General features: G+C 43.0%; 1 protein-coding gene across 1 annotated transcript in view; it reads right to left on the minus strand.

Moving 5' to 3' along the window:
• The window catches only part of LOC306874607 (uncharacterized protein), a gene marked incomplete at both ends in the record, with an annotated part of 341414 nt that overhangs the window by 189599 nt on the left and 128810 nt on the right, over nt 1–23005 (minus strand). The gene's annotated exons all lie outside the window — the stretch shown is intronic.

Genomic DNA, 23005 nt, shown 5'->3' on the forward strand with positions numbered 1-23005 from the left:
TTTATTTTAACAGTCTTAAGATCATTAAGAAATTATAAACGATTCCTTTGAAAAACTGATACATTGCCCAGACTAGTGCATAATTAAAAATAAACACAAACACAGCCTACAATAAATGACTGTATGAAAGTATTATAAAATTATTAAATGTAAAAAAAATGCAAGAAAACCAACTTTTTAAAACTGCTTCATAAACAGGCTTTAACCTCTGGAGGAGATCATCATCCAAAAGATGGTCATCACCTAAAATGGCGGAGTATGGGATGGAGGTCAAGGGCAGACAACTTATCAAGCTGAAATGAAAATAATAATAATAACAATAATAATAAATTAACTAACACAAAACGTAATACAAAATGCAACAAGAAATAAGGTTGACCAATGTTAATACATCAGTCTAAAGATAACGGGCACTGGACATCATCTATGAAAAATGAGAATAACTTTTTATGTCATTTAAATTATGAAAATCATTCTTTTACCTTTCACATTAAAGGTGACTGTTTACAATAAAATGGTTTTATGAATTTTTTTATGAATTTAATAAAAAATGTATCTGCTTGTGTTTCATGAGTAAGGTCCACTGTCTCATCAGTGTTACTCTCATGTAACATCTAACATATTTAACTTTTTTTAAATTATATTAATATTATTAAGTAATAATAGCTGTCATTGTCACTTGTCATTTTAAACCTTAAGTTAAACACTTACCAAACAATGACTGCTGTTGACAACTACAGTCCTGTTGCAGTTTTTTTGGATGGAAGCAACCCAATCAGATTTTGATAATTTAAATGTTTCCCTTCTTTTCTGTAATTTTGCCTTGTATGGTTGACCAGTCTTTTTTTGAAGGCCACATTTATAATGGCTTTACAACATGCACATGTCTTTTTTGTGCTCCCGGGTATTCCTGGAGAAAAAAAGTAAAAAAAAAAAACAAATTGCAGTAGTATAATACAGTATGGTATTTTATAACATAGTACATTTGACTTATTCCAGTCAGCCACAGTAAAGCAACCAAATAAATATACAATTTCTATAGGATTTTTAAGGGTAGTAAGAGTTGTATACAGGCCTATTCTATTTATTAATGCGAGGTGATTTCTGCTTGTAAAATGGCTTTATGTCATTCCAATAAAATCAATAGCAGAAATTCCAATAATCTGAATAAATGAATATGTTGTAGTATTTACTTGACCACTTTGTTTTTGATGACATGAAACTGGAAATGTTAAAGGGTGATAACCCAAAACTTATCTTTAATGATGTCACTAAAGACATTCTCTTTTATATTTAAAACTAAACATATACCTTAAATCCTTCCAATTTGCCGGCTTAAAAATAATGATAGTAAAATAATGTAAATGTAATTACAAAACCTAAGAGTTAAAATGGCACGTGTAGATTAAAGATGTAATCTGAACGTCCAGACGCAACACTACTTACGACAAGACGTTTTCCCACCCAGCGTGAGCTGTTACGTCAAATGCTGCAAACTTAGAAAATAAAAGTCAATGTTGAGCTTTATAAAATAATATTAACAATACTACTCTTCAAAACTCAAAACTTTTTTTCAAAATACTAAAGCATACGAGTTTCAATTATTGATCCAGTTCTCCGACAAATGATGCATACGTCATCGTCCAAATTCGCTCAATTCATTCATTGCCATGCTCTAGGATATAGATTTCTGAGCACTCAAGCGCGATTTTAATTCCCGATTAACACCATAAAGTAATAATTCTCAAAATCAATTTTAATAAAATTATAATATATTAAATTCATGGTCTCGCTGTCGAAATTTTCTCTTGTAGTCCATATCAAATGACACTTTTTTTTGGCAGTACATATTATGACAGTTGTCTTATCTCTCTCCAGCATCAAATAATCAGAAACAATTAAAAAATGAATAAATAAATAATAATTCAAATATTTTTTATCTGGATTAAAATTACTGGATTCAAAATATAAATGTAACAAATGTATTTTTATTTTTTGCAATGAATTACTATGAAATTAATTGCTCCTGTAACCTGAAATTAAGTATCAATTAAATGCAAGAACAAATTAAACACACCCTAAGAAGAAATACTAATGTTTTAATGTCACTTAAAAAGGTCAGAATAGTTACAACTATTACATGTTAAAAAATAACATGAAAAAAAGCACTTTAAAAACTTTAAAGTTCTTGAAAAGACTTTGTCTATAGCCATACTGGAAGCTGTTGAGAACAAAATTGCACTTAAATTAGTATCTAAAACTCATCTCTTCTTTTTTGTTACGGTATTTCTGACAATTCGGTGAAATCAAATAGGCCAGTGAACTGAAAAAAGGGGGCAAACAATTTATTATTTATATACTATATTCGATTTTGAATATTTTATCTACTTGTGTTCCTCTTGGAAACATACTGTACCAACACGAGCCTAACATAACAAGCCACCTGACTGAAACATAATGACGTTACGTTCTGGAAATTTAATGTTTATTTTACAAATCATGCACATTTCTTCCCTTGTTATTCAGGCAGGTTTAATTTTTTGAAGAGCTTATCCTCATCGTTCCACTTGGTTCTTATGACTGCCTTTATCTCAGATGTGGAAACACTATTTTGGATGTAGTCTGGAAAAACAGACAAACAAAAACAACCAGAAATTCTCAAGTTTCAGTTACACTTTTCACTACAGGCATATTTAGTATGCTTAAAATAAATCTTGAATTGTGATGTCACCAAGTGTTTGTGAAAAGTATTTATACTACTCCCAGTTCATTTCTTATGGCATATTGGTCAGCATTAACAATGTCTTTGAACACTCCAGGAAAAAGAAGTTAAAAGGTTGGTTCACCCAAAAATGAAAAATCTGTCATCAATTACTCACCCTCGTGTCGTTCCAAACCCGCAAGTCTCTTGTTCACCTTCAGAACACACATTAAGATCTTTATAACGAAATCTCAGAGCTTTCTGTTCCTCCACTGATAGTCCATGCAACTACCCCTTGCACAATAACATGTATTTCTGGAAAAAAGCATAAACACAATCATGTTTAAATACTGTACCTACATAAGTCCTACACAATTATTTGCCCTCTTTATCATTTTGTTTTTTTGGTCAAAATTCTAACCTTAAATTGAAATAAATTAATAATTTAAAAACTATATATAATTTACAAATATATGTAAATATACTATTAGAATACAGGATATAGAATATATGTTTTCCACAGTTATTGTGCCCCCTTCATTTAATACTTTGTGTAACCTATAACCTTCTTCACACATAAGGGCTAATGCTGTCACAGACCTGCCAGGCTCTGCCCCCAGTCAATCACTGCGCACACCCTCACCTGAGTTTTGATCACGAACACCTGCACCTCATCATGTCCTCATCACGTCACCCCTATAAAGACACACTCCGCCAAACACCAGACGTCCGGTCTCGTTAATCTGAAGAGGACTGCTAGCGCTACCCCAAGCCTAGTTCTACTACTGGTCTGACTAACTTACCTGATAACCCTCTTACCTCTTGTATGTCTGCTCCTAGGATCCCTTGTCTGTCTGCTCCAGGAAATCCCTCCAGTCTGCTCCTCGACAGCGGTGTGTGTCTCCTCTGCTCTGTCCTCCAGTCCCCGTGTCATCTGCAAGAGAAAGATCCCAAGTCAAGCTCCAGCGATTGCACCACAGATCCCAAGTTCCATACTCACCACTACTGCTTCTCTGCTGGTCAAATAAACTTACCCATTACCATATGTCTGTCTCCGGGCCTCTTCTGTAACAAATGCATGGCTTCATGATTTTAATGCATGAGATGGAGGCAAAGAACCACCCGACATGAAATGGGTTGCCTCCTTCATTGAAGTCAATTTAAATAGTGTAATACACACCTGTTAAAGCTGCCCTCAAAGAGACAGCTAACCCACAAATTAAAAAATCTGTCATTAATTAGTCACCCTTGTGTGTTTTCACACCCATAAGACCTTCATTCCTTTTTGGAACACAAACAAGGATATTTTTAAAGAAATCAGAGAGCTTTCTGACCCTGCATAGACAGCAATGCAACTTACACATTCAACTTCCAGAATGGTAGGAAAGACATCGTTAAAGTAATTCATGTGACTCCAGTAACTCAATTTGATGAAGCGACGTAAGTGTTTGTGTCCAAAAAAAATTAAAAACGAATTTACCACTTATTTACAAAAATATTGATCTATAATGTGCATTCACGAGAGCATCACAACGCATGAGTGTTTTGTTCATGCGACAGAAGATAAAATTAAGGTTAAACCACTGGAGTCACATGGATTACTTTCATAATGTCTCACTGTTCTGGAACTTAAATGAGTAAGTTGTGTTGCTGCCTATAGAGGAGTCAGAATCTTCTCGGATTTCATCAAAAATATCTTAATTTGTGTTTTGACGATGAACAAAGGTCTTACGGGTTTGGACCGACATGAGGGTGAGTAATTAATGACAGAATTTTCATTTTTGGGAGAACTATTCCTTTAATGTTTGTGAAGTACAGTTTGAATGGAAGGGTAAACCTAAGTTAATTTTCATTATTTTATTGGTTTATTTGGTTATCTGGCTTCTCTGGCTGCCTAGAACATGCCAGCATGATCTGGCACCAGATCCAAATGGCAAAGATGGAGAAAAGGGACCTCCACGTGATCTTCCTGGACCTTGCAAATGCCTTCGGCTCTGTGCCCCATGAGCTCCTCTGGACTACTTTTGAGTTCTTTAACATCCCGGACACCATCACAACCCTGGTCAAAGGCTACTTTCAGGACCTGCAATTCTGCTTAACTACGCCTGAATTTACCACCTCATGGCAGTGCCTGGAAGTAGGCATCATGGCTGGATGCACCGTCTCTCCCTTGGCTTTCACCATGGCGATGGAGGTCATCATCCGAGCCTCAAAATGGGTTGTAGATGGGCAAAGACTTGGCTCTTGTCAGCGCCTTCCTCCCCTCAGAGCCTACATGGACGACATCACCACCCTAACTACCACCGTTCCATGCACCAGGAGGCTACTCAGAAAACTCAAGGAGAACATCAGTTGGGCCCGTATGAAAATTAAACCATCTAAGTCACGCAGCATCTCAGTGGTGAAGGGAGTGCTTACTGACTTGCAGTTCTTCATCGGTGATGACCCAATCCCCACTGTATCTGAGCAGCCAATCAAAAGTCTCGGAAGGCTTTACGACGCAAGCCTGAAAGACAAAGACCAGGTGAAGCAACTGCGTAATGATATCAATGCAGGCCTACAGGCGATTGACAACACCCAACTACCTGGGAAATTGAAGACCTGGTGCTTCCAGTATGGTCTACTACCCCGAGTGTTGTGGCCCCTGGCAGTCTATGAGGTGCCCATCACAACAGTAGAGAAGCTGGAGAGAAGAGTCACAGCCCACATCAAGAAATGGCTTGGAGTTCCGCGCTGCCTCACCACCATAAGCCTCTACGGAGACAGCGTCCTCAAGCTGCCCCTCACCAGCTTTACAGAGGAGTTCAAGTGTGCTAAAACACGTCTGCAGATGACCTTGAACGAATCCAAAGATCCAGTGATCAGAGGAAATGCACCGACCCTGGTTACTGGGTGCAAATGGAGACCAGCAAGAGCAGTAGAGGAGGCAACAGCAGCTCTTAGACATGCTGATATTGTGGGGAACGTGCAGCAAGGAAGAGGAGGCCTTGGACTAACAACTAGTCGCCCAGCCTGGAGAAACGCCACTGCTCCAGCACGGAAGAAGATGGTGGTGGAGGAAGTGCGGCGTCAGGAGGAAACGGCAAGATGGGCCAAGGCAGTCGCCCTCTGCAAACAGGGACTGTGGACACGGTGGGAGAGTGTCGAAAGGAGGAGATTGAGCTGGAGGGATATATGGGCCATGGAAGCGAGGAATTTGAGCTTTACCATCAGAGCCATATATGATGTCCTCCCAACACCAGCTAATCTCCATCAGTGGTTTGGCGAAGATCCTGGGTGCATCCTGTGCTCCAGGCCAACCTCCCTCCGGCACATACTCACCGGGTGTAAAACCTTACCCAAGGACGATACACTTGGCGCCACAACCAAGTTTTGAAGGGCCTTGCTGCCACACTGGAGGAAAAACGATCCAGCATCAATGCCCTGTCACTGCCAATGTCTAACACCTCAATAACACCATGGGCAACTGCCTTCGTCCGTGAAGGGACTACAGCTGCCAGGAGCAACTCCACACCATCAGAGAGAAGCCAGCTGTGCCTAGCGCACGACTGGAAGATGTTGGCAGACATTGGGAAACAGCTGGTGTTCCCCTCAGAGATTGCCACTACCTCCTTGATGCCTGACTTGGTGTTCTGGTCCCCCTCCATAAAGAAAGTATACATAATCGAACTCACCGTACCCTGGGAGGATTCCATGGAGGAGGCATATGAGCGGAAGCACCTATGGTATGCCGACCTAGCCGCCGAAGCAAAACATTGTGGCTGGAACGTGGAAGTCCGCCCAGTAGAGGTTGGGTGCAGAGGGTTTGTGGGAACATCTACCACAAAACTGCTGAGGGACCTGGGAATTAAGGGCCAGAACCAGCGCACAGCCGTTAAAGCTGCATCAGAGGCAGCAGAAAGAAGCAGCCAGTGGCTCTGGCTGAAGAGGAACGACCCCAGCTGGGCCCCCAAGTAGTGTGCCAGGAGAAGTCGGCTTTGGCTTGGCTCAGGGAACAGGACGTCTCTGCCATGCACAGTCCCCTGAGATGTCCACTTGACAACAAGGTGACTCTCATGGTTAATTGGACTCGGGACGCAAGCTGAGGTCTGATCAACCTAGAGCTGGCCGCCTCTGGAGAGGGTGTATAGTGTCAAAGGCCGAAACACCCCATGACCCAGAGGAACACTACTGATGATGCGTCCCGTAAATCCAATTCTTCTCACGAATCTACCATCCACCATTCACCGACAAGTCCGCCAGTAACTCGCATGTGCTCGCACAGGGAGTCTCCATCTCATCCTGTGTTTTTAGAATCTGGTTACAGGTCATTAGATCTAGCGTTCTGACTGTATGTGTCAGCTACAGTAAAAGCAGCGCATCGATTTAAAATGGTGATTGAACTGATTGTAATTATCTGCATTCATTGTTTTAATGCACATCTTCAAGTCAATCAGAGAGAATCAAAATCCAGAAAAAAAAAACTGTTGAGAGCTGATGTTAAGCATTGAGAATAATTGCTGATATAACTAGAAATTCATTACCTTTCCACTCCCTCAGCTCTCTCTCTGTTTCCATACTGAATCAGCACTAATATTGTAAATCTTCTTTTCACTCCTTGATTTAATTTAACTCCTCAATCTCTTCATGTCTGAAGATCTCTTCCATGGCTGAGGAGACAGAGGACTTGGTACACTTGATTTCTCCAGCACTCCCACAGGTCTTAGTTCCTGAAATACAATAGCAGTTATTATGCAGTCTAAACTATAAAGATAATACTTTATAAAAGATAAAATAAATAAAGTAGATTACTACTAACCATTATTTGAGTGCTTGTTTCACCACAGCCATCATCTTCTGCTGAATTATATTTTTGGTCTTCTTTTTTTTTTTTTTTGTTACCAGTGCATTTTCCTGAAAATAGCAATCACACTAAAAAATGCCCATTTCCACACATTCATGTCACACTACTGAATATACAGTAAATGCTGGTGTACAGTGCTGTGAAAAAAAAAATCCTGATTTATTTTATTTTGGAGTATCCAGTACTAAATATTGTCCGAAATTCCTAAGAAAATTAACATAAAACAAAGGCAATACAGTTATCATTAATAAACTGTATTTTGTGTTTATTCAGGTTGCCTGTTTCATGCTCTTTTTTTTTTTTTTTGACGATCTGAACCAATTTAAGTCAAGTCACCATTATTTATATAGTGCTTTATACAATACAGATTGATAAAAAGTCAAACAATGATGCAAATAGAATTCACTTCTGCTGTGAAGCAGCTCTAAACAGTAAAAAGTGTCATTGTTCAGTTGAAATCAGTGTAGACTCAGTTAATTTCAATAACTGTATAAAAATCATCAAATATAATAATTCCAATGCAGTTGTGCGGACAACAGTGGTGTCATCATCTAGCTCAGTTCAGTCCTCATCCAGTTGTGTCAGTGGAGTCAGATCAATAATATTGCTGAATATTGTGTGTCCCCAAATAAGCAAGCCAAAAGTTGACAGTGGCAAAGAACCCAAACTCCATCAGATGACCGAATGGAGAAAAAACCCTTGGGAGAAATGATGTTTAGTTTGGGGATCAGTTCTCCTCTGGCCAACAAACGAACATGGTGTGATTATGATTCAGGCTGCATCACAGTTTAGTGTGAAATATACAGGAGGCCTACAAGTAGCTAGAGTTATTAATCTCATTTAAATACTATCTAAAATCAGGTTTACATTTGTGGCAGAATGTGAGTGACCTTTAATGCATTTCCAGAAATAAAGTCTCACCAATATCTGTTGAGTGCCTTTTCACTTTCTCTCTTCTCCTCTTTCCTAAAGCTTCCTCTGTTGCACTTTTCAATCGTTTTTCCTCATGTCAATTAGGGGTTGACACTCTCTTAGAAACAAACACACAGTATGTGTGTTTGTTTTGTTCATTCCATTATTATAAATGATGTACTGATGCTATTGAGCTGGACAATGACATGACTAATTTCTACAGATCTGCTTATAACAAATTGCTGAGCCATAGCATAATTAAATGCATCTATACAAGGGTTGTCACTAGTTGGATTGAGACGCTGATGTTTTATTAGATTTTATAATATAATTATGATTTGTTTTATTATAGTAAAACAGCATTAAAGCAGTTGTTTTGTCTCTCTATCAGACTTCAGTGCTGTGTGTTCTGTGCGTCAGAAGCACCTCGCTACAGATCAGCACCTCGCGGCGTTTCCTCTCATTTGGGATGAATGAGGGTTGAATACGATATCCGTGAAGTCTTTTTACATCTCTCTAAAATCATAACTAAAGATATATGAGGACATTAGACGGTATACTCACCGCTAAACTGGATGACTTGACTAGTCATGATGTAGCGAAGGCTACTTTCTTGGGAGGATAATAAGGGCTGATTTGAAATGGAGGAGCAGTGTACCAGGTGTATCGGTCAGAACACGACAGAGAGGGAAGTGATAGGCTTGAACTGGTTTAATTTGACAAATAGGTAAATATACATCAGAGGGGGGAGCCAATCATCAACTTGCACATTTACAATGTCCACTTGGATACGCAAGAACTTCCAGCTACAATGAAGGCAGCCACAGTGAGACAATCGGGCCTCCAGAGGTTGAATTCAGAGGGATCAAATTAGTCCAAGAAAGTGAACAGTCAGTTTAAGCTCGTTTGAGTAATGTCCTGACTTTAGATTAGCTGTGCTGTATCTTGACCAGATGAGAGTGATAGATGAATTGTGCTGGGATTTGGGGCATGTGTGTGGTTTGCTCTTATGAGACGCACAAAGCACAATATCCACTCGATCTGTGGCTGGGAATCGATGCTATTCGTCTTCCTCAGCGTTCGTGTCACTGACGAACTGATATCTGCTGCAGCTGTTGCAATATCCGGGCGTTCCCCCTTTTACTTCACTTCCTATTCCTTGAACTTTCATAATAAGGGTCCTATTCCTTGAACTTTCATAATAAGGGTCCCTGTTATAGTCAGCGCTACCGTACTCCTAATTCCCCACATCTCCTTTTGCACAGCCGCCCCCAAATTGCGTGCAATTTGTTCCTGCAAAAGGCTCACACCTCAGTCTGTAGACACTGGAGGGCCTTTCCCATTCTCCTCTGCTTCTGGAATCATTGGGAGAGTGATAAGTCGGGCAACCGGCCGGGTGTAGATTTTATCTTTGACTTGAATGTCTGCAGCTCTCACATGACCATCTGCACTCTGATGCACTTTGATCACCCTACCAACTGGCCAGAGTGCACGGGGAAATTGCGGGTCTATCACCAGCACTACTGAATTCACTGCCAGATCAGCTGGAGTACCATGCCACTTCTGCCGGCATTGTAGAGTTGGAAGGTAACACCTGATAAATCTTGCCCAGAAGTGATCTGCTATGACCTGGCCGTGTCGCCATCTCCGCTTGCTTAGACCCTCACACTTAGGGTAGACAACTGGAGGTAGTGCTCCATCCAGCCGCCCCATCAACAGGACATTTGGGGTCACTGCATCCAAGTCTGCAACACTGGACGAGGTGTAACCCAAAGGTTTAGCATTCAGTATAGCCTCGACCTCTAGTAAGACTGTGGATAAGACCTCCTCGGAGACCGGTGGAACTCCTATGACGGTATACAGCGCTGTCTTGACAGACCTGATCTCCCTCTCCCAGGTGCCCCCGAAGTGGGGAGCTGCAGGGGGGGTTGAAGCGAAATGCAATCTTCTGCTTGGCCAGAAGGCGTTGGAGATCGGAGGACATGTTGTTAAAAGACTCACGGAGCTCCTTCTCCCCTGCTTTGAAGTTCGTACCCTGGTCTGAGTAGAGCTCAGCAGGGTTCCCTCTGCGAGCGATGAACCGCCTGAGACTCATCAAGAAGGAGTCCGCATCCATATTGTGCATGAGGTCTAAATGTACTGCCCGGGTGGTAAGGCACTTATAAATGATGCCCCATCTCTTCTCTGAGCGTCGTCCTATCTTGACCTGAAACGGTCCAAAGCAGTCGACACCCATTGAGTAGAACGGTGGCTTGTATATGCGTAGACGGGCCACAGGTAAGTCCGCCATCTTTGGGATCGCCGGCTTAGATTTCCATCTTCGGCACTCTTCACACTGGTGTTGCATTCTCCGAATGGCTTCTCTCCAGAAGGCCCGACGCATCTCTGCGAATACTCGCTCAGGGCCTGGGTGACAGAGACGAGCATCACAGTCCTGGATGAGGAGTTCGGGGGAAAGATTGAGGAGACGACTACTTCGGAGTACGGCTTTCCCTGCTCTGAGGTGCCGTATCTCCTCTGGGAAGCATTCCGCCTGGACTCTCTGGAACATCATCATCACTGCCTGCTGATAGTCTGCTGCCGTCAGGACCTTCTCTTGATCTGCGGCTCCATGCTCTTCCTGTGCTACAGCCTCAACCATGTCTCCCCAGCTAAGGTATGACTGGCTCAAAAATGTCTCTAGTGGGTCTGCTCTCGATACTACTCCGCACGAAATCGACTTCTTGTACTTTATGACATCCTGTTTTGTCACCTCTCCAGGTAATGATGGCCATTCAGCAGGTCCTTTGAGGAGGAAGGAGGGCCCTTGGCTCCAACGGTTCGGCTCGGCCAACTCTGCCAATGTCTTCCCTCTGGTTACATCATCTGCCCGGTTCTGAGTCGACGTAGCGCCAAGTACTTCCCTCTGTAAGCTCTTGGATCTCGGCTATACGAGTACCCACAAAGACTTTAAATCGGCATGACTCTGACTGCAACCAGGTCAGCACTGTTGTAGAGTCGCTCCAAAGGATTGTCTGATTTATCTTCACCGTCAATTCTCTCTCTATTGTCTTTGCTAATAGGGCGGCCATCAGGGCACCACAGAGCTCAAGGCAGGGAATGGAGTGCTGTCGACGGGGCGCCACTCTGGATCTAGCTGCCATGAATGCAAGGTATACTTGACCCTGGTCATCTTCTGTCCTCAGGTAAGAGACGGATCCATAGGCCTTTTCAGAGGTATCACTAAACACGTGGACCTGTCTGGAGATCACCATCTGGTCGGTATCGGGTGGAGCATAAGGCCGGGGTAACGAAATACGTGGCAGCAGATGTAACTCCAATTCCCACTCCTCCCATGCCCTTTGCAGATCGTGAGGGTGTCACGGATGAAACTCCAAAAGATCCATTTGCAGCTTTATTTTGAGAGTCCAACAAAAACATCATCCATATGAACGAATCAAGGAACAGAACGCAATACTGACGCAACTAAAGACAAAATGAACAAGGTATATATAGAGTTAGGCTAATGAGTCAATGATGACCAGGTGGCAGTAATGAACCAATAAGTGCAAAGGGTGATGGGAAACGCAGTTCAGAACACCCAAACAATAACCCAAAGAGAGTGCCCTCTGGTGACTAAACTGGGCACTCCAACAACTGACTGTGACAGAGGGATGAGTGGGTCATCCCAGTCACGTGGCTTGTCCCACATACTCTGGACAATCAGTTTGGCGCGAGTCGTGTAGTGTGCGATAAATCCCAGGGGATCATATTGTCGGGCTAGCACCTTGTAAACATTCCTCATCGTGAGCGCACCATACTCCAAAGGTCGGCTCTTGTAGCACAAGGCATCCGTCTGCCAGTGCCAGCTAAGGCCCAGGGCCGGTTCTAACAGGCCTGGTTCTTCATGTGTAAGGCATCGTTCCAGGCTATCAGATCTTGCTTCTGCAGGTAGGTGTCTGAGTATGTCAGGTATGTTACTAGCCCACTGGCGAATCTCGAACCCTCCAGCTGCCAACTCTTTCCTCAGCCGATCCACCAATTCCTTGGCTTCGTCTGGGGTAGGCACACTCTGTAGACAATTATCCACGTAAAAACAGCGCTCCACTGAATGCCTGACTCCCTCTTCAGGACCTCCGTGATCTCTGGCATGCATTTGGAGAGAGAATGTGGCACAACATGGTGAACACACTGTGCCAAATGGCAGGACCTGCCACTCAAAGACTTCAGGGGAGTCCTCCTGTTTCATATCTCTCCAGATGAACCTGAGAAGAGGCCGGTCTTCAGGCAAGAGCTGGACTTGGTGGAACATTCCTCGGATGTCGCCACAGACTGCCACCGCATGCTCCCTGAAGTGCAGTAAAACTCCCAGCAGAGAGGCTCCCAATGTTGGTCCAGGAAGAAGGGTGTCATTGAGGCTTCGACCTTGGAATTGAAAGGAGCAGTTGAAGACCAAACGACTCTTCCCATTATGGTTTACCAAGTGGTGTGGTATATACCACGATTCATCTGAGGTCAAGGCTTCTCTGGGGTCAATCTTCTTGACCGCTCCAGTCTCCACTAACTTGCGAATCGCTGCACAGTACTCATCAGCTCGTCGGGGGTCCCGGGCCAAGCGTCTCTCCAGACTTCTGAGGCTGGGTAAGACAGCTTCCTTGGGAGCTCTGAGCGGGGAAACATCTCGCTTCCTTAGCAGAGGGGTGGCGTATTTGAGGATGCCTGCAATCTGTACACGCCTCGTCTTGGCCTCCAGAAGCTCGAGCGCTTCCTTATCCTGCTTTGATCTCATCACCGACTTGCTGGTCTGGTATGGCAGTATGTCCATCTTCCAGAGCTTCTCAACGTTCTGCATCAGCTCTGTCATCTGGGGTGAGATACTAGTAAAGAGACACTGCTGGGCGCTCGGGGCCCACTGGGTAAGGTGTGCAGGTCCTTGAAGTGTCCATCCCAGTCTTGTGCGGATGGCTGCCGGTCCACTAGGAGGGCCCAGTCTCACCGGTTCGATCGGAGTGAGTAGATGAGGGTAGTCCGCTCCAATCAGCACTAGTGGTTTAACATGTTCAAATGGCTCAAAATGGCGTGGTTAGGTGAATGCATCCACTATCCGAAAGGTTCTCTTGGGATTAGTTGGGGATGAGATATTGAACGAGACAGCGGCTCCCTTCAGGGCTTGAACTTCCTGTCGTATGGTCCGCAGAGCAAGGTCCTCTGGCTTCTTATGTAGGCCCAGCTTGTCAGCAGCCTCAGGGAGGAGCATTGTGCGCTCGGAACCATCGTCCAGGATTGCATATGTGTTTAATGTCCGGTCCTTGTTACGCAGTAAAACTCGGACGACTTTCAGCAGAACACGAGGGTGGTCCGATGGTTTGTCGAGATAGAGGACTTCTGCACTGGTGTTCACCAGGCAACTTTCAGACTTTGGCTGCTCCGCCTTGGGGCGTGAGTTAACGTCATGAAGAACCCTCAGATGCTTTCCCTGACACACATCGCAGAGCCTCTTGAGGTCGCATTGTGCCGCTTGATGTGCTGTCCCGCATCTCCAGCATCTCCTGTTAACCCTGATCCACTCTATGATCTCCTCTTGATTGAGTTTCTGGAAATGTGGGCACTTGTTCAGGAAGTGCTGTGTGTCCTCACAATATGGACAGTAGGGTTTTGCTTTACCTTTCCACCTCTGTGCAAATGAGCTCTGACCCTCTCGCCGGGGTACGGGGTTCGGCGTACAGCTTTCTGCTCCATGAAGTACCGTAGCCGGGGGTCTACTGCGACGTTTCTCAACTCGGTAGCCTGGTAGCCCTTGGGCACGAGTGTCGGTGAGGTTGTCATAGCCTTGACACCATGACTCATATCGAAGCCATTCCGCCAGGTCAAGCAACGTATGAGTATGCCCAGGACGATGGAACATCTGACGTTGGAAGTTAGCTCTCATCTCCATCAGAAGCTTGGCGAGGAGTCGGGCTACATGTGAGCCGCATCTCAGCTCAACTTCTCCGTCTGGCCCCAGTGTCTGTAGCATACCCATAAGTGACTGCACGTGCAGGGAGAACCTCTCAAAGGCAGCTATATCCCCTCTTCTAATCTCAGGAGAATCTATCACCGCAGCGATCCTCTTCAAGGCGACATGTTGCGGTTGGCCATACTTTTCAGTCAAGGCTGCCATAGTGTCTGTGTACGGCTGAGGCGAGTTGATCAAGGAGTCGGCGATAAGACAGGCTTCTTCAAGTTTCACGTGATCTACCAGAATCTGATACTTGAAAAGCTCTGGAACGTCAGTGGGTATCAAGTTCGTTAAAGCTAATTTCAGCCGAGAGAACTCATTATTATCATTATTAACGAAGAGTGGAATCTTCGGCCCCGGCCCCCTGTACTCTACTACCCCTGGGGAATCTGACATGGGTGAAAACTGTCGGCCTGAAGCAGGGGGTGGCGGTTGGGTATAAGGCCTAGCTGGATACTGAGTGGGGACTGCCTCCTCTGGCCGATATATACTGGGCTGCCGCCGTGCAATGGGTGAGTAAAGCTTTGGCCTCTGGGTGCTGGACCGGATGTCGTACTCTTCTGGATCTTGCCTAGGCTGAGGGGGATTCAAACTCCGAGGGGTAGAATGTGAATGAGTGGGAGCTGCGGTCCTAGATGATACACTATCCTTCATGAGCTGTAGCTCGCTCATCATTCGGTCTATGACAATGAACACTCGCTGCTCCTCACCAACTGCGGACCTGGGAGGATTATCAATTAAAGGCCACAGCAGAGGAGGCAGTTCTTCGTCATACTCCTCTTCATCTAGGGCTAACGATTCTTCTGGTAATGGAATCGGTGGCACTGGCCATTGCTCTGAGGTCTGATCCCGCTGAACTGTTCCTCCCATTCTAATTGAGGCTGTCAACTCACGTGATTCCTGCTGAGTACCATAAGGTGAGGTGAAACTTTCTCTGTGCCCACTCGACTCAGCTCCCTCTTCTGTGTGGGTTGTATAGGTAGGTAGCCGTCCTAAACTTGTGTCGATAAAGCTCTCCTCTGAGCTTGGTAAATAATCACACTGTGTCTGAGGGGTTCTACTCCACGTCACGTGAGGCTGCGAGCTCCATTCTTCCCTTCTAGGCACGGGTTGTGCTGGACTGCCATGGGCTGAGCCGTATTTCTTGGGACGCACTACATTGATCTAGTAATTTCTCAGATAGGATGGTGGTCTCACCTGACGTTTGGGCCGAACGGATGGGCCCCCTAATGCTTCGCTGCTCTGTTGCATACTCCCATCACCGCTGCTATCCGGCTCGAAGGACCACAAATGTAGCGAAGGCTACTTTCTTGGAAGATAATAAGGGCTGATTTGAAATGGAGGAGCAGTGTACCAGGTGTGTCGGTCAGAACACGACAGAGAGGGAAGTGATAGGCTTGAACTGGTTTAATTTGACAAATAGGTAAATATACATCAGAGGGGGGATTCAATCATCAACTTGCACATTTACAATGTCCACTTGGATACGCAAGAACTTCCAGCTACAATGAAGGCAGCCACAGTGAGACAATCGGGCCTCCAGAGGTTGAATTCAGAGGGATCAAATTAGTCCAGGAAAGTGAACAGTCAGTTTAAGCTCGTTTGAGTAATGTCCTGACTTTAGATTAGCTGTGCTGTATCTTGGCCAGATGAGAGTGATAGATGAATTGTGCTGGGATTTGGGGCGTGTGTGTGGTTTGCTCTTATGAGACGCACAAAGCACAATATCCACTCAATCTGTGGCTGGGAATCGATGCTATTCGTCTTCCTCAGCATTCGTGTCACTGACGAACTGATATCTGCTGCAGCTGTTGCAATATCCGGGCGTTCCCCCTTTTACATCACTTCCTATTCCTTGAACGCGCCATACTTTCATAATAAGGGTCCCTGTTATAGTCAGCGCTACCGTACTCCTAATTCCCCACGTCTCCTTTTGCACGCATGTTGAACTTCTCCGGAGGAAAGCGTTTATTCTCTTTTGTCACACTTGTGAATGGCCTCGGGGTGTAATGTTGTTATGCCTTTGTGCTTTAATTGTGATAGTTCACATATGAACGATGTTGTCAAACCAAAAAGTATTTTATACTTTTATATCCATCCTGCAGTAGACACTACGGAGAAGACGAGTAATCAGCTGCTGGCGAGACTCGTTGTCAGGACAACGGAGGAAGATCTCACGTGTGGGATATTAATCTACATGATTAAGCGGGTGAAATATTCCATAGGCAAATATTTTTTGAACAAAAGTATTTTTGTACGAATATTTTATAGGAAGTCTACATTACAAAAAATACATGTTGCACAATACAGCATAACTGCAGTACAGAGCCTATACAAGAAGACTTTATTGGCAATGAAAAGAACCTCTTTGCCATTAAAGTGAAATTACTGAACCTAATCATATCAGCTTTATTTATTTTTTTAAATGCTCATAAAAATAAATAGGTAAAATAAATTTAATCAGACAGACTAATAAGTTTTTGCATCTGAAATCTTCACCTGCATTTCAGCGTATCACTGAACTGCAGTTATATTGTATCTGTAGGGGAGCGCGGGGCACAAAGTAACGCGGGGTAAATAGTAACAGACTTTTTAGATAGTTGCACAGGGTTAAACATGACGTACTTCCGGGCTTTTCACCACACTGTTTGCACACGTCTTCCCGCCATCTTTCGAGAAAGTTCAGCGAAGTTTGGATGAGAACCATTATATTGTTTTTTTTTTATTAAACAAATAACATTCACAGGGGATACAGTCAAAGTAAAAGCAATACACACACAATCAAAATACAAAACATTAGTTACCTGAATAAAAGTAGTAACAAAAAAAGGAAAAAAAGGAAAAAGGAAATAAATAATAGTTACTATAAACATCTTTTAAAATAGATAATTTATAGAAAAATTAAGATAAACTATAACTAAAATGAAAAATTACACATAAAATGTCAACTTCAAGAAATTCTCAGGAGGTAATCCTTACAACAAAGTAATTATTTTTTTCATCAATACAGTTGTTTTAACAGCTTTCTTATTAAGTGATGAGTAGAGGGATTCATAAAATAATTTCAAATCAATAGAAAAAATCCTAAAATTGGGCATACAATCAGTAACTTTAGATTTATGAAGATGAAATAGGCCACAAAGAGTTAATAATTTTAACATATCATCCAGCTCCTTTGATCCTGATTCCCAAATCAAAAACAGTACATTACTTATTTCAAAATTAAAAAGTTTGTTGTAAGCTGAAAAAACAAGCCAAGACATTTATTTCCATAAATCCTGTGCATAATCACATTCAAAAAATAAATGTGATATTGTTTCCAAATTAGAATTACAGAATGTGCATTGTGAAGAGATATCCAACTTAAATTTTGAAAGTAGAGAATTACAGGGATAGTACATGTTGTATATTTGGTTGCATTGTTATTTAACTACAGCACCCAGAATGCACTGTTACTTTCCGGAAATGTTCTGGTTGAAGTTGGTATATAAAAAAACGAAGTAAACATAGCAGTTGAGCAAGCTAACTTGTGTGTCATCTTATTCTTATTGCAACGTTCATTTCTTTCACAAAGACACGACAAAGTGGCGACGAGAACTCAATCACTCATGCGTGTGTTATGAGAACGAGAAAAAAAAGCGGTTTTGTGTGAAACGAGAGAAAATACGAGCCGGCTGCTTTTTCACGTCTGGTAAAGGGGGAGGACAGACAACGATTCAGATAAGTGACTAAATTGATTGTTAACGACTGGAAACGGAACAAAATGGCATCAGTTTTCGGCTGTATGGGTCCGTTTGATGAAAGCAGTGAGCAGTGGAGTTCTTATACAGAACGTTTTGAGTACTTTGTGGAAGCAAATAATATTGATCAAGATAAAATGGTACCCACATTTTTAAGTGTGATGGGTCCAAAGACATTCACGCTGCTGCGTAACCTCCTACAACCAGAGAAACCGGGAGAGAAAACGTATGAGCAAATAGTGAATACTCTCAAAGCTCATTTCTCTCCAAAGCCATTAGTAATTGCAGAGAGATTTCGGTTTCACCGACGAAATCAACTAGAAGGAGAAACTGTCACAATGTTTGTGGCAGTGCTAAAAACAATTAGCTGAACATTGTGAATTTGGTGATACACTGAATGACACACTTCGGGACAGATTAGTGTGCGGACTTCGCTGTGAGGGAATTCAGAAAAGACTATTAACTGAGAGCAACATAACACTACAAAGAGCAATAGAACTGAGCGTGGCTATGGAATTAGCTGCTAAGGAAGCTCAGCAACTGAGCTCAAACAGCAAAGGGACGTTCCTGGCTAGAGAAACTGCAGGTGAACTGGCAGGCCTTACACATGATGACATCACAAAAACTGGATTTAGAGGGTGTCCTTCGGAAACATAGCGACATTTTCAAAAAGGAGTTAGGCAGCATGGAAGGGATCAATGTAAAATTGACTGTTGAGCCGGAATGCCAGCCAAAATTCTTAAAAGTCCCGACCTTTGCCATATGCACTCAAACCCCAAGTTGAGGCAAGCTTAAATGAACTTGTGAAGGAGGGTGTGCTGGAACCAGTCAGTGTAAGCAAGTGGGCAACACCTATTGTTCCAGTTTTAAAGAAAGATGGTGGCATAAGAATTTGCGGGGATTTTAAAGTCACGGTGAACCCAGTGTTGTTTGCAGAACAATACCCCTTATCCCTCATAAATGACCTCTTTGCAGGACTGACCGGAGGACAGAAATTCAGTAAAATTGATCTCAACCAAGCATATCTGCAAATGCATGTGGAGGAACAGTCAAGAGAACTACTGACCATCAACACACACAAGGGCCTATTTCGGTATAAGCGTTTACCATTTGGAATCACTTCGGCTCCGTCCCTGTTTCAGCGAGCGATGGACCAGATCCTGGCGGGCCTTCCAGGAGTAGTATGTTACTTAGATGACATTCTTGTGACTGGAAATGACGATGAATCACACCTGCAGCACCTGGACGCTACCCTCAAGAGACTGAAAGAGTACGGATTGAGAGTACAGAGGGACAAATGTGAATTTTTCCAGCCTGCAGTTGAGTACCTGGGCCACGTTATCGATGCCTCTGGTCTGCATACGTCCCCAGCTAAGGTTAAGGCCATAGTGGATGCTCCAACGCCCAAAAATGTCAGCCAGCTGCGCTCTTTCCTCGGTTTGCTTAATTATTACGGGCGGTTTATTCCAAATATCGCTACTTTGCTGAAACCTCTACACAAATTGTTGTGTCATGAGAAAAGCTGGAGGTGGACTACTGAATGTCAAGAGACATTCAACAGAGCGAAAGAGACTCTGTTAACGTCAAAAGCCCTCACCCATTTTGATCCTTCCCTTCCAATTCAGCTGGCCTGCGACGCTTCTCCATATGGTGTGGGAGCTGTTTTGTCCCACATCATGCCGAATGGTCAAGAGAAGCCGATCGCATTCGCTTCGAGAAGCCTGAACAAAGCCGAAGCAAATTATGCTCAGATTGAACGTGAAGCATTGAGTATTGTGTTTGGAGTGCGTAAGTTTTACCAGTATATTTTCGGAAGGAAGTTTACACTTCTGACCGATCATCGCCCGCTGACTGCGATTTTTGGCCCTTACCATGGCATTCCCTCTCTGGCTGCAAGTAGGATGCAAAGATGGGCTTTGTTATTATCTGCTCACACCTATGACATCAAATACCGGAAGTCAGAATCGCATGGAAACGCAGACGGACTGTCCAGATTGCCTCTTGCTGACCAAGTAAAAGCGACAAAAGCAGCTGAAATTTTCTATTTCAGTCAAGTGGAAAGGACCCCAGTAACAGCTGCACAAGTGCGCAAGGGAACACGAAATGACCCTGTCCTGTCTAAGGTCATGGATATCATCATGTCAGGAAAAGGTGAGAACCATGACCTACAGCTCAAACCATACCTCACTCGACGTCATGAACTTTCGGTGCAGACAGGGTGTTTGTTGTGGGGAAGGAGAGTGATCATTCCACCAGCGTTGCGCAAATCAGTGCTGAAACAGCTGCATGCGGGACACTGTGGAATGGTCCGCATGAAAGAGATTGCCAGGAGCTACTTTTGGTGGCCAGGAGTGGACGGACAAATTGAAGAGAAGGCAAGAACATGTACGTCATGTCAAAGCATACGCAACGTACCACAACTGGCACCGCTACACCCATGGGAATATCCAGAGAAACCGTGGCATCGCATTCATGCTGATTTTGCAGGTCCAGTCGAGGACAAAATGTTGCTGGTCGTCATTGATGCACACAGTAAGTGGCCTGAAGTGGCCATCATGAAATCTACTTCAGCAGAAAAGACAATTGAGAAGTTGGGAGAAATTTTCAGTAGATTTGGACCACCAGTGCAGTTTGTCTCAGACAATGGACCCCAATTTATTTCGCATGAGATGGGCACATTTCTACTTGCAAATGGAGTGCAACATATCAAGTCATCACCCTACCATCCTGCAACAAATGGGCTAGCAGAAAGGTTCGTTCAGACCATGAAACATGCTTTGAAAGCTTCGATTGGACAAGGCACCTTTCATCAACGCCTTCATGACTTCTTGCTGTCCTATCGCAGTACTGCGCATGTTCAATCGGGAGCTCAGGACAAGTTTCGAGCTACTTAAACCAGCAACCCTCAAGGAAACTGTCCTACAACAATAAGAAAATCAGGTACAGCGACGGAAACTGCGAGCCAAAGACAGAACCTTCTTGACAGGCTCATCAGTGCTGGCCCGGAACTATGGCACCGGTCCGAAATGGGTTCCAGCTACTGTGGAGACCCAGACAGGTCCCGTATCCTACAGAGTTAAAACTGCTGGGAATCTTCTATGGAGGCGACATACTGATCAGTTGCTGAGCGGAGTCAGTACATTCACTGACCTTCCTGAAGGTATCGACGATCATGATCAAGAAGGTGCCAACTCACCAGTTTCTGTGACCGTCCTTACCGAGCCTGGTGAGACCCCAAATTCCCCATCTACTAAAGAATTGTCATCCCCGGATGTTTCGACAGAAAATGGAAATCAAGTAGGCCGCCGATATCCAATGAGGGAACGGCGTCAACCTCAACGGTTTCTGGATTATACTTAGTTAGGGGCTACCCTTATTGCATCGGGGCAGAATAATCCCCTAAGGGTAAGCTAGGGTATGAGGTAGTCCACCCTCATTCCCAGGGAATTAGTTGTGTTAAGTTACCAAGGACATTTAACAAGGAAAACTGAATGTTCTGAGAATTTCTATATATATATATAAAAATGTTCATAGAATGTTAAGGTGAAACTGTATGTTATACATTCATTCTGCATGGTGCTAGTTCAAAGTTACTAAGCTGACCTTAAAAGTAAGGGGGGAGGAGATGTTGTATATTTGGTTGCATTGTTATTTAACTACAGCACCCAGAATGCACTGTTACTTTCCGGAAATGTTCTGGTTGAAGTTGGTATATAAAAAAACGAAGTAAACATAGCAGTTGAGCAAGCTAACTTGTGTGTCATCTTATTCTTATTGCAACGTTCATTTCTTTCACAAAGACACGACAGTACATATGAAGAATTTTATAGTGAAGTTCTTTTATCTTGTTAGGTAACAGAAACGTGTTAATACCAGCCCAAAGTTGAATAGTAGAAAGAAAGGGGAAATTTAGTTTCCACTTATAAAATGCTTTAGGATTAGAACTAAATTTCTTAATAAGTGTTTTTCTAATCCAGAAATTGTTACATTTAATATTACAAAGCTCCAGACCTCCAATCAATTCTTTTGGGATTTCACATTTTAAAGAACTGTAACAATTTGCCCTAACCAAATGTAACAATTTGGGTGAAATGGAATTAATTACCCGTTCAAACACTCTAGGAGAGATTTCCAATTCAAAGAGTTCTGAAAATTCTGAATAAGAATAGAAGTGACCATGCTTTTTTAACAAATCTAAAACAAAAATAACACCTTTGTCAAACCAGTTTTTCATAAAGACAGATATTTTTCCATGCAGCACATTCTGATTATTCCATAGAATACATCTATGAGGGGAAAAATTGTGACAGAAGGCAAGCTTACAAGCATCCAGAGCTTGCTTATGAAAATTAGAGAGCTTAACTGGGAGTTTATTGCAACTAAAATCACAAGCTAATAAAAAATTCAAACCTCCGCATTTTTCAAAGATCAATTTAGGAATATAAAACCATAACAAACTAGGGTCAGCATTCAGGCAACGTTTAATCCAACCAATTTTAAAAACTTGATTGAGAGTACTAAAGTCCAGAGCATTCACACCTCCCTCCAAAGTATTTCTAATCAATGTCTTACTTTTAACATATTCAGTTTTATTTTTCCACAAAAATTTAAATAACATAGAGTCAATAGATGAGCATTTTTCAGTCAACATATAAAGACAAAGCTGGGTAAACAATCTTAGAAATACCTTCCGCTTTAGATATCAAAACACGACCATAAATGGTTAAGTTCCTTTGTAACAAACAATTGAAAATATTCTTAGATTTTTGTATCCGATGCGAGAAATTATCTGCAATTCTATCAGTCTGAGATTTACTAATTAAAATACCTAA

The sequence above is a fragment of the Barbus barbus genome (genome assembly GCF_936440315.1).
Source record: "Barbus barbus genome assembly, chromosome: 9".
Classification (NCBI taxonomy): Eukaryota; Metazoa; Chordata; class Actinopteri; order Cypriniformes; family Cyprinidae; genus Barbus; species Barbus barbus.